General features: G+C 42.7%; 1 long non-coding RNA gene and 1 pseudogene across 2 annotated transcripts; both read right to left on the minus strand.

Moving 5' to 3' along the window:
- Positions 1 to 75: 75 nt before the first annotated feature.
- Positions 76 to 10913, minus strand: LOC147517877 (uncharacterized). Its single transcript, XR_015211603.1, has 2 exons — positions 10819 to 10913; positions 76 to 1026 (listed from the first exon to the last, which is right to left on the minus strand). It is a non-coding gene; the product is annotated as an uncharacterized LOC147517877 (long non-coding RNA).
- LOC147517878 (eukaryotic translation initiation factor-like) lies at positions 5159 to 6644 on the minus strand (annotated as a pseudogene). The gene is made up of 4 exons (XR_015214479.1): positions 6609 to 6644; positions 6469 to 6522; positions 6306 to 6309; positions 5159 to 6187 (listed from the first exon to the last, which is right to left on the minus strand). The product of XR_015214479.1 is annotated as a eukaryotic translation initiation factor-like (transcript).
- Positions 10914 to 16418: the final 5505 nt, after the last annotated feature.

The following is a 16418-nucleotide window of genomic DNA, read 5'->3' on the forward strand; positions in this document are numbered from 1 at the left end:
AGTGGTGATCAAGATGAAGTACATTCGACAGTGGGAAATAAAGATTCTGCTACTGGTCAGTATAGGGGTACAGTGTAAATTGAGTATGCTGGTTATAATCAATTAATGCATGCTTCACAAATCGCAATTCCAAGCTACATAGGACACACTCCACTGCAGATTTTTTGCAAGGGTCTAGAATAGGTTTTGAATGTACTATACATTTCTAGAGCACTTGGCTAATTCAATCTATAAACCTTCCCTCATGCCTACTGTTTTCCAGGTGTAGTCAGTAATGGTGATTTTGAAATGGCTTCAACAGACAAAGGAGTGAGGGATGGACCTGTTTCTATCCCCGATTGGAAATCAAAAGGAACAGTCCAGATGATAGAATCTGGACAGAGGCAACAAGGGATGATCCATTGATCCTTATAGTACCTCAAGGTTTACGTGCAGTGCGTCTTGGCAACGATGCAGAGATAAGCCAAGAGCTTAAGCTTGAGAAGGGTTCACTGTACTCCGTCACATTTAGTGCTGCAAGGACGCTGCAATGGTCATGATGCATCATCCTCTGTTACCATTGGAGTGAAGCCTCCACACTGCAATGGCCATGATGCGTCATCCTCGGCCAATGGCGCGAAGCCTCAGCATTACAACGGCCATGCTGCGTTATACTCTGTTCCCAATGAAGTGAAGCCTCCACATTCCAATGGGCATAATGCACCACAAAGCATGAGGGGAGCTGACGAGCTGTTCCACCAAATCCGGTAGTCATGGGATCATATGGATCTGATAATTCCAAGAAGCTCATTCCTACCATATCTAAAAGTGATAAAGTTCCTTCAAGCCCGAGAATAAAGTTCAATATCTTGAAGTCTTCCAAAGATCTTCATCCAAATGGAAATGGCGATAATAATGGGTATGTGAGATATCACGTTGACATCAAAGAAAGAAGGGAAAGAGATGAAGAAAATTACAAAAGAGATGCCATCAGTAACCAATGTCGCTCATCGGCTCATGTGAACGAGTCTCTCGATGCTTTGGATCCTGAACCAATGCCACATGCAAACGGTAAAATTGCAGGTAGTAGTGTCATACCAATGAAAACTGAGGGGTCTGAAGGTGGTGCGTTTGCTCTTATTTAAGCACAAGGCAGAAGGCCTGATCACGTGCGAGAAAAACTTATCTAAGAGAAAATTATTGAAAATTATTTAACGAAGTGTTGTTTTAGACAAAATCATTCATTTTGTTTTTATTGTGCAATTGATATTTGGCTTAACATTTGATAGACTCGCATCGAAGGACTTTTCTCAATTTTACTTTAGCCTTTATCTACTAGTATACTGCGTGGCAGTGGGGAGTGAGCGTAGCTGCGGCGGAGAGAGAGAGTTGGGTGATGCGGGGGGAGAGAGAGATGGGTGAAGGAGAAAAGTATTTGGGCGAAAAAAAAATAAGAGAGAAGATGAGGACAGACAGACAGAAACCAACCAAGTTGGTTTTTGTCTCGCATAACCCCCCTTCTCCCAAAATTGTTCGCTCCACTCACTCGAAAATCTAGAGTACGCTCTACTTTATGTGTATTGGTCTAGTGAAGGATGCATCTTCACGTCTTCAGTCATGTGGTCATGCGTGGTAAAAAGATGTGCAGAAAAGCTGAAACGACTGAATTGAAGTAAAATTCTCTTCAACCCTTTTTGCCAGTGTTTAGAAAACTGGACCGGACCGGTGGTTGAACCAGGGTCCAACCGGAACCGGTAAATTTTCAGTTCGGTTCAGTTAAAACTTGAGTTTATGGTTGGACCCTCGGTCTAAGCTTAAACCGTGGTTGAACCGGCAAACCGGTTCAGTTCTAAACCGGATCACCCTTATATAATTTTTTTTTTTTTTTTTTTTTTTTTGAAAAATTGATAATGTGGGGAGTTGAATCTAACACCTAAACAAGATAATCCAAACTCCAAACCAACATACTACTATGTATTTCTTGTATAAGAAATTTATTTTGATATATAATATCAATTAATATTGAATTAAAACATGTATTTATTTATTTTATTATTGTAATTATTAAAAAATTTGCTAAATAAGCATCAATCGGTCCGACCGAGTCGAACCATGGTTGAACCTGGTTGAACCATTTTAACAAAAAATCGGTTCGATTACCGGTTCGGTTTTCAAAACATTGCTTTTTGCTATTTGTGTTTATTAACATGATGGGGTTACTTATTATTAATCTTACTGGCTTAGAAATATGATGCCCAGTTATCTGAAGAGTAGGGAGTTGTGTAAACCAGCATTTGGTCTTAACTACTTTTTCGACAACTATTCTGGTGGGTTAACTACTTTTTCGATAACTATTCTAGTGGGAAATCCTTGTTGATGGAGTGTTTCAAATTGAAGAAGTCATCACAAAAATCAACTTCATGAGGGCCATATATATATATATACTAGCCATTTGGCCCGGCCTATGGCCGGACTTGCTATATAGATAGCTAATGACTCAAAAGCCTAAAGTCCACTTGAATAAATAATATATGTATATTGATAGCTAATGATTAATTGCTTATAATATTCCCTACAGGAGCTTTGTATATAGCCTTAGATAGATTTGCTGGACCTTTATTAGACCCCATTCCCAAGATATAAAGTTCCCAAATCAGCCATACCCAAGAGCTTATATGAACTACTACTCAACTATGTTTCAAATAATCCAATTGAAGACAACACCGCACCAAGTTCTATCCAAATTTTTAACCAGTTACCTGCAATCAGATTACTTGCTTCTGCTAAATACTGGACATGTTATAATTCTAGCTAAAAACAATGCCTTAGGAAACGTACTTTGCGGTTTATCAACTTCACCAGCTAAAATACTTACATTATCCCATAAATTCAAGTTCCAAAACAAAGTAATAAAATATAGAGTCCAATCTGTTTTCTTTCCTTTTTCGCCCAATGTATCCAAAGCATTTTCCTCTTCTGGCTCTTTCCATATCAAATGATCTTTCCATTCATGGAGAATAACACGCCTATACTGACAGTCTGATATTGTCAATTGTACGATATCATGTTTCTCTGTAAAAGACAAAGTCTAAGGAAATCGACACAATTCTAAGTGCAACAAAGGCTCTACGTCATAGTTGTAAAAAATAATATTATTTCAGAGTTTGCAAAAAGTTTGTTCAAAAGTGATTAATTGAAACTTTGAGCAACGCCAAAAAACAATCCTTTGTTTAAATGAACGGAAACAAAATAGAACACTCAAGGAAGAAGTGTACAGATCAATAGGAGTAAAAAAAAGAGATCCTATATTTCTTACCTATCATTAGCAGCTACACCATCGCTAGTGATACATTAAGTTAGTTTACATAATCAAAAATAAACCTCGTTAGTTCTGAAAATACAGAAACGAAATTAAGGGGTGTGATGTGACCTCTCAATATCATTAACTACTGGGATTGGACCACAATTTCTCTTGTAGAAGAAATCCACAGGAGTCACATATGAGGAAATAAATATAATTGAATTAAGAAATTGAGGAAAACAAAAGCTAGGGGAATTACCTGTCAGGGTCTCTTCAAGAAAAAAAGCGATCAATTTGACTTGGAGTAACATAACGTTTAGGCGTATAGAGTTGGAGCAAGCAGTTCAATTCGAACTTCGAAGACACAGGAATTATTGCAACGTTTCAAAAGGCTAGATGATTTTTTTTCTTTTTCTTTTAGAGAGTTTGGGGTTTTCTGGGTGGATGGCGAACAATTGAAAAACCAAAGAAAAAGCAAAAACGGGGCATTTCGCTTTGTTGTTCTTATAATTTGAAATCAAGGGTTTCTTGAGTTAATACTTTGGAGGAGAGGCAGAGGAAATAAAGAGAAATAATCAATTATTCAAAAATAAGAAAATGCTCAGAAGAAATTAAGTATAACAAAACAAAATGGATCACAGAAGAAGCCAAAGCACATTCATATATTCAATTATCTGGAAGTACTAATGCTCAATATGCTCAATTATCTGGAAAAATGTTCTACTGCCCTGACGGTATAAAAATAATATAAAAAGTATTATCATTGTCTTGAGTTGTGACCCCTAAACAAACACACTAAGCACTAACAACCAGGTCGTTTAAAACGTTGGCTCCACTTTGACGTTGTATGCATAGGATAACTGCTGAAGAGACTGATGATTTTTTTGTTGGTGTTGTTGTTTTCCAGTGCAATCACGGACACTTGTATGGCCATGGAAGAATGGGTTGATAATTCTCAAGCAAAGACAGCTCTGAGCAACATTCTCCCATGCGTCGATCCGAGGACGACCAACAGGACCCTAGTCCAGAGTAAAGAAGTCATCAGCAATATCGTGAATGTTGTCAACACGGCAATATACTCCTATGCCAACACAGATCCGTCTCCTCAGGCCATTAACTACTATAATCAGTCTGAGCCGTTGATACCACCTCTTTGTTCCCCATTTGACTCTGAGCTTAATGATCGACAATGTGGACCTCAAGAGGTGTCATTTTCAAATGCATCGTCGGTATATCTACATGAACTTTTAGCTGCCAAACTTATTTTTCTCAAGTTGCTTTAGTGTTGATGAATAATTAACATTAATCCAGGGAAGAAACTATAAAAAGGGTATCAGTTTTGATTAATTCCATTTCTCTGGCTTCTATAAAAAATTTCAGGTGTGGCAAAACTACACATGCGTAACATTGTCATCAGGCTTTTGCACCACAGCTGGGAGGATAACCCCAGACTTCTATACACAGTTAGTAGCAGCTGTGAACGTGAGTTATGCCCTCAATCACTATGCCCCGCCCTTGCTTGGTCTTCAAGATTGCAATTTTGTGAGGGAAACATTCAGAACCATCACTTCTGATTACTGCCCACCCTTGGAACATTACCTTCAGATGGCGGTTGCTGGTCTGGGACTCATTTCTGCAGGTGTCATGCTCTGCATAATTCTCTGGATTCTGTATGCAAACCGCCTCCAAAGGGAGGAAGTGTTTGTGAAACAATCCCTACTAATAAGTGGTCCTGACAGTAACAACATCCATAGTCGCAGCAATAATAAACTATCCCCACCGCGTGGGGACATAACAAAACAAAATGGATCACATAACAGTACAGATTTGTTGAGGTTGAACTCACATAACAAATGCCCATCGAAAGGCCTATCTGTCTCAAGAGAGAAGGCTCTTGCAAGCCTAGATCTCTTCGGCTTGTGCCTCCAACACTACCTGACCAGAAGGATCTGCACTAATGCACTCGATGGTGCCATCAAATATATCATTCTGGATGAAATCATCTTCAACCTTCTTCAAAACCTCCTTCACCACTTTAAAGTCCAAACACCCAGAAAGGACCAGCTTCGCCATTATCTCACCAAAATTGCTGGGTGCTTTAGGTAAATCAATGCCAATCTCGTTCAACTGAAACCCATATAGTAGACATCCAGTACCAATGTCACTGCCAGTTAAAACCTTCCTTGTGAACAAATACTCAAAGGAGTTTCACAATAGGTTCTACCATGTGAGGGCTCATATCCAATCCAACCAAAAAGGCCTCCTTTAATTTACAACATCCAGGTGGAATTCCGTAGCATTCAGCTCGAGCTTTCAGCTCCTCCACACACTGTATAGCTTCATATAGAATGCAAATGCCGAAGTATTCCTTGAGAAGAGAGACTGTTTTCTTACGAAGTTCATCTGGGTTTATTTTTGCAACCGGAGCTGGTCGTTTCTCTGCCGGCAATACAGGTGCTACTGAAGTGACATGCTTAGTAGGAGGACTGTATGCTACAGGATCAATAGTAGTAGCTGTATTGGAAGGACGACCAGGCGAACCTGCACCACTACCTTGCAACAATAGACTTGTTCTCCCAATTATTACGCCACCACAACCCTAAGTTAGAAGCTTTGAGTTGATGGTTGTTGGCTTGTTGGCAAAGGGAGCCTGGACACACACAACAGACTGGCGCTGGACCTCCCAATTGTCAATATTATCAATTCCTGGCATCCTGGGCATCTTCCTCGCTCCAGGCATTCCTGGCATTATACCCCCTGCGCCAGGTCGGTTGGGGAAACCTCCTGGGCTCAAACCCCCAATTGCATCCACGCCAGTACCACGATTAACCCTTATGCTAACGGTTGCACCTGGACGCAACCCAAGAGTCTTTTCTGCGTCCGAATGAATTTCAGTGATGGTCTTAGCTTTGATATGTCAAAACAAATTTGGAAGAGTAAGTAAAGAAAGATGGACTCAAGTATGTAAGGCTTTCATGAGGAAAGGGAATTGAGGAAGTATACCTCCTTGCGGCTGGGGACCCACTTGTCTGTTTGCAGATTCAGAACATCACGAACCATGAATTTCAGCTGTTGTGCCAGTTGGGGGTGTGTGGTGAGATCCTTCATTCGGTTGAAGTAGGCATCATTAACACGCCGAGACTTGGGAATTTCATCCAGCTACTTGCCAATGGTGTTGAGAAACTTACAGTCTCAACATTTCCCTCATCCGGACAAATCTTAGGATCTCGTCCCAACAACTCCTGTAATCAATCATCAGAACAACTTAAGAAACTGAAAAAAACTGAAAAAAGGAGTGACTAAAAATGTAGAGGGTTCTGATAACAACCTGAACAATGTGGTGTATAATCTTCTCAGGCACCATCTTATGTTTTAAAAGTTCACCTATAAGACGAATGTTTCCAAGAGTGTGCAACTTCGATTTTCAGCACCTTCAAATGCTTCTTGACAATTATTCAAGAGGACACGCTTGAAAGTTATATCCTTCTCACCAGGCTCATCAGAAGGGAATGGTGGGAGTTTTTCATTGAGATTGGAACAAAGAATTGTACATGTAACATTTAGACGTCACCTACATGGGAACAGAGAAGGTTACATTTACATAATGAATCAAATCCACAACATAAAGAACTCCAAAAAAAAAAGGGAAGAAAAATGAAAAAGAAAGAGGAGATGATAGTGAAATCCAAGAACAGAGCGTACTCTATGCACTAACCCCAACTTTCTACAGTCGCTTCCTTAAGTGAAACAAAGGAGTCTATCTCATCTTTAGTATAGAAAATACCATGATTTTGAATAGGCGGATAAAGTATGAAAAGACTTTTCCCTTTCTCCTGGTTTTTGATCAGTTACAGATCAATTTATTTGCTTCTTTTTGGACTGACAGATATAAACAATGTCGACTATTTCAAGATTGCAAAGTGTTTGTTATTATAGCTAACCATCTTTTGTAAATGCATGATCTTTTGTACAAAACAATGCATGAGTTGCATAATCCTGTTCTGCAATTAGCTTTAGAAATAAACATATCCAGTAGTATAAGTTGTACGAACTATACAGAACATACTTCAACAACAACAACAATGTCCATATATATATAAGAAATAAAAACATAATGACTGGTATATAATGATTTTTTAAAATATCAGTTTTGGAGGCATCTGATAATTTACATCCAGGAACGGTAGTTTGTTCTATGGTCACAACTGAAGGAAGTGGGACGAAACTATAAAGTCTAATATAGCTAACCTAGTAACCTAGTACTAATAATACCGTATTATCGAATAGGAACAAAGTCAGGAAAAACCCGAAATGAAAATTCGCAATGCACTGTCCAGAAGATATGCAAGAGCCATTATTACCTGGTAAGAAATTTGTGGTTTCTGTAGGATTACCACCACTGCAGACACTGGATTAAGTAGTAGAACCGCCAATGTGCAACACATTCAAATCTGGAAATTTATTGTCATCAGATGCATTTCAAGCAGTGCAATATATCTCTCCGCTAAAAAGGAATATAATCTCATATGCTACAGGTCAACATAAATGACCACTTTTCTTTTAAGATCAGACAGAATAACCCTGAATCCGAAATGTCAGTCAACATAAATGACCACTTTTCTTTTAAGATCAGACAGAATAACCCTGAATCCGAAATGTCAGACGTGTTGTTCATTACTTTGTAAATATGAAATAGTACAGTAACGTCCCTTCACCATTATACGTAGAAGTGAGAAATAAAAAATATTAATCTATTATTGGAGCCTGTGCTGGACCAGTTTGGTTATATTGATTGATTACCCTAAATATCTACAGTGGGCATGCCGGTGCTCGTAATATAGATTCTGTGACACCCTTTTTGAACCATTTAGAAGATTTCACGAAAGCCCATTGTTGAATTTATAGTTTCAGGTTGCAATTTTCGTATACAAATTGTGAAGTCTGACTAATAAGGAACTTTAAATGTCTCTCACTTGGTCCTTTGACAAACTTGTGGAACATGGTTCCTTCAAGAGAAGTACTTCACATGGCAGGTTAACTACTGGTGGGTCATCTACTTCGGAATTCAAGCCTGTAGAACTTCAGTATGCCCAAGCTGGGCCTGTGTTCTAGATCAGCTTTAAAATTAGTCCAGGCTCTGGCTGATATTGTGAGAAGAGCATGCTTGTGTATAAGAATGGGAGAATGAGGTTGACCTTCTAAAACTATCTGCAATTGCCCTGTAATATTCTTGTCTCTTAGTCCTAAAAACCTCAATATATCGCCTACCCATGCTTTTTCTGTTTCTCTGAAGAGCAAAATCAACCTGAAGAGGATACCCCATAACACAAAGAACTCAACGATAAATGAAAGATTAACAGTTATGTTAAAGTTAAAAAGAGGAAAAAGCTCACATGAACCAATGACAACGAAGACAGAGAAGGCAAGCACGATGGGTGTAACTGGATAGTCAGCCCCTTTCTTTGCAGTTGTTTCGGGCAATGCTGTTCTTCTCAAACTTCTCCACCTTCCTATCTGCATGCAAGACGCCTTGAAGTTGTCTACAAAAATTTTGATATCCGGTAATCAGATCTTAATTCAACGGCATAAGCGTTGCCGTTTAAGACCCAAATCACGCCCATCGCCACCATCACCATATTTCCTTTAGAAACAAATAAAAAAAGAAAAAGAGAGAGCGCAAACTCAATATTCACATCGAAGCCCCGATGGGAGGAGGTGTTTAGGTCTTCCCAGAGGCTTGACAGACCCAGATTGCTCAGCTCACTCTGTTGAGTACCATATTGATACCAACTCAATTAGGCCTTTAAGGCTCGAAACTGATACATGGTGCTCCTCAGGATCCTTTTTAAGCAATGGCACTCTTCTTCAAACAGGTGGTTATGGTGAAGGCTATCGAGCGATTCGTTTCTTCCAACCTTGCTTTGATCACCGCTGTGATTGGAGCCAGTCCAGAACTTCTCTTGCAGATAACCGATGGTACGCATCAAATATCTTACTTCCTGAGGAGGACAGAACTATTGTCATAGGGGGATTACGAACTTATACGTATGAATTCATACCTAAACGGTCCTCAAAAGAAAGATCCTTCTATCTCCCCTTATTGTATCAGACAAACGATAGAGATGCGCATGGAAATAACCTTTATCCCTTTATTCACCTATCCCCAGATGGAAATTTGTTCATTTTTGCCAATCGGGATTCAATTCTGTTCAACTATAGGCTAAATAGGGTTGTTAAGACCTTCCCTCGGATACCATAGGGTTGTTAAGACCTTCCCTCGGATACCTGGACGTGGGTCAAGGAACTATCCAAGCAGTGGTTCAACGGTTGCAAGTGTGGGATTTATATTTCCCTTTATATCTCTCAAATGCGTAGTTGTAAATGCAATAGACAATTTACGGTTTGAACAAATAAAGAATAGCAATAAACTCTTTCATGGTTGCTTTCATTCTTAAGGTCGGACTCTCAGCACCACCAAAAACCTGTTAGAAGAGTATCTTTTGGTAACTCTGGACTATTAGATGTCGTGTTTAAGGTTTCTTTTTGTTTAAGAATGGAGAAGGAAGAGAGAAGTTTTACTCACTTTTTCAGGATTCCTTTTATTTAATAAAAGAGATAAGATTTAAGAAAAGAGATAAGATTTAAGAAAGAGGTTTTTATCTATTTTGGGTTACGAACAATTGAAATCACCAAAAAAAAGAAATTAATTTTTTTTATGTAAAATCGATGTGTCGGTCGAGAGAAAAAAAAGTGGCGTGGGTCAGTCACCTGAGCATTCTCAACTACTCAGTATTAATGGTCTTTGATATTCACGACATTTACTTGAACTCATAGTTTGGGATTTTGAAATTTTTGGAATTCCGATAAATCTAAAAATTGAAATTTATTAAATTTCAACCCTATTACATTTGGAATTTCAGATAATTTTGGAATTTTAAATATTTTGACTCAATATTTGAAATTCTGATTTTTTGAAAAACTAAAATATTGGACGGACTATCACGAACACTCCTTGAGCTATTGAGGTGCCTTTTTTTTTTTTTTTTACTTCATGCATTTTCCTATGTACTGTTTGCATAATGTAATGTCAAACTGATTACACGCATCTCGATAAGTTCCTTTAACCTCTGTACCTTCATGCATGTGATCCCATGTTTGACCATCTATCGAATTATGCATGTTCATACACATGGATCATATGAAGGCCTTAAAATAGTGTTCATATATGAGTTAGATAATACAAAAATAAGTTCCTTACTATAACTCGATCACCATCAAATGAGTAGATAAAGTGATAAACAATATATTTCCTTTTTTCTCGTTTTGCTTTTCATCAAGACATCTAGGGCGTATAACCAGATGTTTTTCAACTTCAATTCTAGTATTCAATATGCGGAGAATTTAGGATCTAGAGCATTTCTAATATAGGATGAGGACAGCTAGAAACAAAGAATTGAATGGAGTTTTCTTCCACCAGGTCCAGGAGGACCAGCACCTTAGCTCGTCTTTCGTAATGGAGAAGGTAGTAAAAAGCTAACCTTTCTTCAACTTATCCGATCCAATAAACAAGGAGAATCACATTAGAAGCTTCCACGAGATTCACCATAAAGTTATTCTAGCAACAATGAATAGTTTGTTGCTTGTAGGGGAGGGATATTCTCTATCCAGCACGCGCTTAGCATGGTGGAACTAATGCACCGACCTATGACATCAGGTCGCATCCACGAGCCAACATCGCGCCACAAGACAGATCGCAACATCACGCGAACTACACCAGGCAGTGACACGGACTCCCTATCCATAAGCAATCATGGCTGAAGGAGTACTTGCACTATTCCCCGACCGACAAATGATCGGGATCGACGGCCGCAAGCTACTTGCTCGGTATCATCCCTCATCATCACCGCGGACCTATGTAGATATTTCTCCGTGCTCCCATCCATCCACACCCCGTTGGTGACATCCTCTACGTGGAGGGTGAGGATACACCCGAATCTCTATAAATACCACCCCTATGAACTCGCCCGGACGATTCTACTCGACCCCAAAAGCCCGGAGTAAGATCGTGGCGCGGTTAAACTCAAAAAGCGAACTTCGGTCTCACCCATCCATCCATATCAGTCCCCGAGACTTGTTTGTAAGGGAATATCATATCACACCTTTACATTGGCGCCGTCTGTGGTCTCGATTACTTGAGAAACCAAACCACTTTCACACTAATCAGTAACAAAAACCAAACCAAAAGATTCTCAAGCCCACGAAGCATGGTAAGCCTCGAAGCTCAATTCAACACTTTGGCCGGCCACGGCTAGGAACAATGAGCGAACAAATTGCCCAACTCGGGCAAAAAACGTCACATTACGTGCGCAAGTAGACACCTGAAAGCCCACTCGTTGGCACGCGACAGACGGCGGCGTCATCAACGTCGGTCAACGGATCACCGAGCTAAACCAAAGGCTCGACAAGAATCGCGGTCAAGAAAGATTCTACCCAAATAGTGCGAAAAATGTTGAAGACCTATCAGCAAGATCTCCATTTGTCTTTGAAGTCCTTCACAAGGTCTCACCTCCGGACTTTGTCCAACCACGGTTTCAACGTATGGCGGCCGTACATGCCCGGGCAAAGATATAGCACGATATGCTCAAAGCCTTGCGCTTTTACAAATAGCGAGTTCGACCATCTCGGTCGCGGGCTCTTTCCAAAAACTTCCAAAAGGGCCGGCCCACTCGATTGGTTTTCTCCCTCGAGCGGACTCCATAAGAAGCTTGAGCGGCTTACCGACACGTTCGCGAGCCAATCGCATTACCACAACAGACGCAAAGAAGGGTGATCTCAATTCACTCTTCCAACTCACTCTGGGCGGGGAGGAAACCTACACTCCTTCTTGAGCGGTTCAAAATAGAACTCTTGGACATGGAAAGCGGCCTCAAGGAATCATTTGCCGCGGATGGCTTTCACAACCGCCACTGCCGCTCCCGTAACACCGACCTAACCGGTCGCTCTTGAAAAGACCAACCGAAGCGTTGGCGAAATATGCGCTTTCAGTGGATAAATACATCAAGGCTGCAAGAAGCTTTGCTAAAGCGAAAAAAGAAGAAGAAGGCGAGAAGAGGGAGAGGTTTACAGTAGCATCATCCTCTAGGAAGCGACCCGACAACAAGGGCAACAATCGGACCCAAACCAAGAAATGATCGGGGAATTAGCGATTACTCACCGGATCTCCTAGTTACATACTAGAAAAGATCAAGCGTCTTTGCATTCTACCGACCCGGAGATAAAGCAAACAACGGTCGCCCGGACCGACCCTATCAGCGCTTTTCACAGCCAATTGCCCGCGAGACCGGCGTCTGCTTTGGGGCTCAAGCATTACTTGCAAGACTGATCGGCCGGGCACATCAAGCGATACACTAGTAGTATACGGCGGCGACTGCGCCATAAACTCATGGCTCGCGGAATCTGGCGAGTCCCCACCCGAGACGAGCCATCGAGGTCTCAAAGTCGCCCTCACAAATAGAGGGCGTTCGAGAACGCGTCCATCAAGATCGCCGTCGGCCCGTCAAGAGGTCGCGACCGCAAAGCGGAACCATACACATGATCACTCTTCAAGATGATTCCGCCTCAAGTTCACGGAAAAAGAAGGCGTAGAAAGCCCTCCACGAAGTATACAATTTCTCTTCACAAGGCTGCAGCCATGCCGCGATTCGGGAAGAAAAGAACAGAGATATCACCTTCTCGAGGTTGACCTCAACAAGGTCGCCTCCCATATAACGATGCACTCGTTGGTCCGCGTCAAAATCGTGGCCCGGACCGTCAAAGCGAAGTTTTGATCGACCTGGCGGCTCTTGCGATATTACGTTTCTACCACCTGATCCAAGAGATGAACTTACCAAAGTCGGTCTTCATAGACCCCCATTGCACCCCTCTTGGATTCAACGGCTCGAGCCGACCCAATAGGAGATATCATCCTCCCGGTCTCGGTGGGATCCCGGAAGACAAAGTCGGCTTCAACACGCGCTTTAAAAACCTGGATACCAAGTCGTCCTCTACAACGCATTCTAGGGCGGCGTTGGATACATCAAATGCAGGCCGTACCATCCACGCGCATCGGTCATCCGTTTTCCGGCCCAGGGGAATGATGGAACCGAAGCAATCATTTCGAGGCCCATCATTGCAACCCGGATCATCGCCCCAACCAAGACCACGGAACTTCCCATCTCCGTCGACTCTGAACCTACCAACTATCTGATGGCCAAAGATTTAGTGGGCCGGTGAAAGCTCGCGACAAAAGCGAAACGGGGGATCAACAAGCCCCACCTTCGACCACTATCAAAGCGGCGCGTAACAAAGACACAATCACGGAGGTAAGCCCCATGGGAAAGCGTCCACGAACAAGCAAAGTCTCGACACCACCACCACCTCCTCTCTCCACCCGAAGAAGAAAGGCGGGGAACTGCCCGGTTCTTGTTGTCCGCGCCAACCAGCGATCTTCGACCACTGTTATCGTAACCCGCGAAAGGACATCCCGGTTCCTCGACTACTACAACCCGGGCCGATTACACCAAACGGGACTCTACAAAGAACAATTCTCCGAGAGCGAGCATACCTGAGCCCAAGCACCGACTCAAGACAAGCGACAAGTGAACACGGGAACCGAAGGCGACCCTAAACTTCGTCTATGTGGGAATGACCTTGACCCCACACTTAAGGCTCAACTTGTAAATTTTACGTCCATGAATAAAGATGTATTAAGCAGTGGTATATCGATGTACTGGTATAGACCCTAGTGTTGCATGCCACCGGTTAAATATCAACCACGGTGCCAAACCCGGTTCGACAAATCTGAGGCGATTGTCACTACGCTTTCAAAAAGCAATCAACGGCGAGGTAGATAAGCTCAAACAAATCGGTTTCATCCGGAAGGTCGACTACCCGAGTGGATCGCCAACATAGTAGCGGTCCGAAAAAGAATGGCGCGATCCGTTTGTGCGTCGATTTCACCAACGTCAATCAAAAACTCCAAAAGACTTCCCCTACCAAGAATCGACCCGGCTAATCGACCCGGACTTGTGGGCACGAGCTGCTATCATTCATGGATGCGTATAAGCGGGTACAATCGGATACCACTAGTGAAGAAGATCGGGGAAGACATCATTCATCACTGAACAAGGAATTTACTGTTACAACGTTCTCCCATTCGGACTAAAAGAACGCAGGGCGACCTATCGGACTAGTAACTAACATGTTCCAGGACATGTTAGGTGATACCATGGAGGTCTACATTGGCGACATGGTTGTCAAAAAGCAAAAAGCGGCCGACCACCTCACTCGCCTCGAAAGCAAGCGTTCTCGGACTTCTGACGAACCCGAATGAAGTTGAACCCGGAGAAGTGTCTTTTTGGTGCGTCCTCCGGAAAATTTCTCGGATATCAGGTCTCGCAACGAGGTATCGAAGCAAATCCAGACCAAATTCGGGCGTTCATAGACATGCCCGACCCTCAAAAACAAAGAAACAGATACAAAAGTTGTCGGTGGTCGGTGCACTCAACCGATTCATATCGAGCGTCGGACAAGTGCCGACCATTCTTACAAATACTTTCAAAAAGGCGAGCAATTCTCATGGAACGATCAATGCCACCAAGCATTAAGCCACCCTCAAAAGAGTACCTCCACAACACCTCCCGTCCTCATGAAACCAACCGACGGAGAAACTTTGGGGCTCTATCGGCGGTATCCGATTTATCCATCGGTTCGGTCTGTTCAGGGCGAACCAATTCGAAAAGCCGATCTACTTCACAAGCAAGACACTCCACTCCTCCGGTAGAAGAACTACTCTTACATAGAAAGAAGCGGTCCTTGCTTTGTTATACTCGGCAAGAAAATTCAGGCCCGTATTTCGAGGCTCATCCAATCAAAGTCTTTGAAGCGATCTCCCTTTGAAGAGGATTCTTCACAAAAAAAACAAGACTACCGGGATGGCAATATGGGCGAAGAAGAGGCGAACACCATATGGACTTCGTCCCGCGCATATCCGCGGAAGGGTCGGGTCGTTCTGCGGACTTCCTAGCAGATTTCCGGTTAGCGACCACTTAATGGGAGGGAGAAAGCAGAGGTCGCACCCAAGAAAGCGAAAGCACATAAACGATCACGGTCCCTCTACGTCGATGGTTCCGGCAACCACGGAGGCGATGGTATGGGAATCGTCTTAGTCTCCCCGAGGGAGCTATGGTAGAAAGCGATTCGGATAGACTTCGCAGCGTCAAACAACGGCGAATCTGAAGCACTAATAATGGGAATCTTGTAGCGGCGATCCAGCTGGGAGTAAAGGAGATCCAAATCTTTAGTGACTCATGGCCCCGGTTCGCTCCCGAGTTGCAAAAGAGTACACTACCAGCGAAGGTAACCTCTCTAAATACCTTCAGGTTGTTAACAATTTGCTTCCGTCATTTAGCAGAGCGTCGATACACCATTTTTTGCGTGACGAGAACCGTCACGCAGATAGCTTGGCATATCTAGCTACCCAGACACCGAACTGTGTCCCTCGACAACTGATTATCGAAGTAGTCGACCGACCTGCTTACCAAGCGGACCAAGTCTTGACAATTAGCGACCTGGTCCCACTCTCTGAAGATCAGACGAGTCACTCATGGATGCCTATTATCACGAAGACATCCGGCCGCGGCACACTCCCCCGAGGAGCGCACAAAGGCCAAGAAGGTTCCACACCAAGCGCGTAGCTATTGTTTGGTGAGCGACAAATTATTCCGCCAAATCCAGCGGGGGACCTCATCGAGATGTATCGGCCCGAGCAAGGCGGCTAATTTTTCTTTGAAATTCCGCGAAGGAGAATCACGGCAACCATCTTGGAGGTCGGTCACTAGCCCACAAAGCGATCTCCCGAGGGTATACGGCCTCGTATGCGGTCGATGCTAAAGCGTATGTCCTCAAATGTATCAAATGCCAAACATTTGGTCACAACATCATCAACCATTTCGCGGCCCGATTAACATTCGCGAGTCCTTGGCGTTCCACATGTGGGGCATGGACATTATGGGACCATTCATCCCCGAGGAAGAGCACCGGCTTCCGCTTTGTCCTAACGCCACGGACTACTTCACTAAGTGGGTTGAAGCAATTCCAT

This window comes from Coptis chinensis, chromosome 2 (assembly GCF_015680905.1).
Source record: "Coptis chinensis isolate HL-2020 chromosome 2, ASM1568090v1, whole genome shotgun sequence".
NCBI lineage: Eukaryota > Viridiplantae > Streptophyta > Magnoliopsida > Ranunculales > Ranunculaceae > Coptis > Coptis chinensis.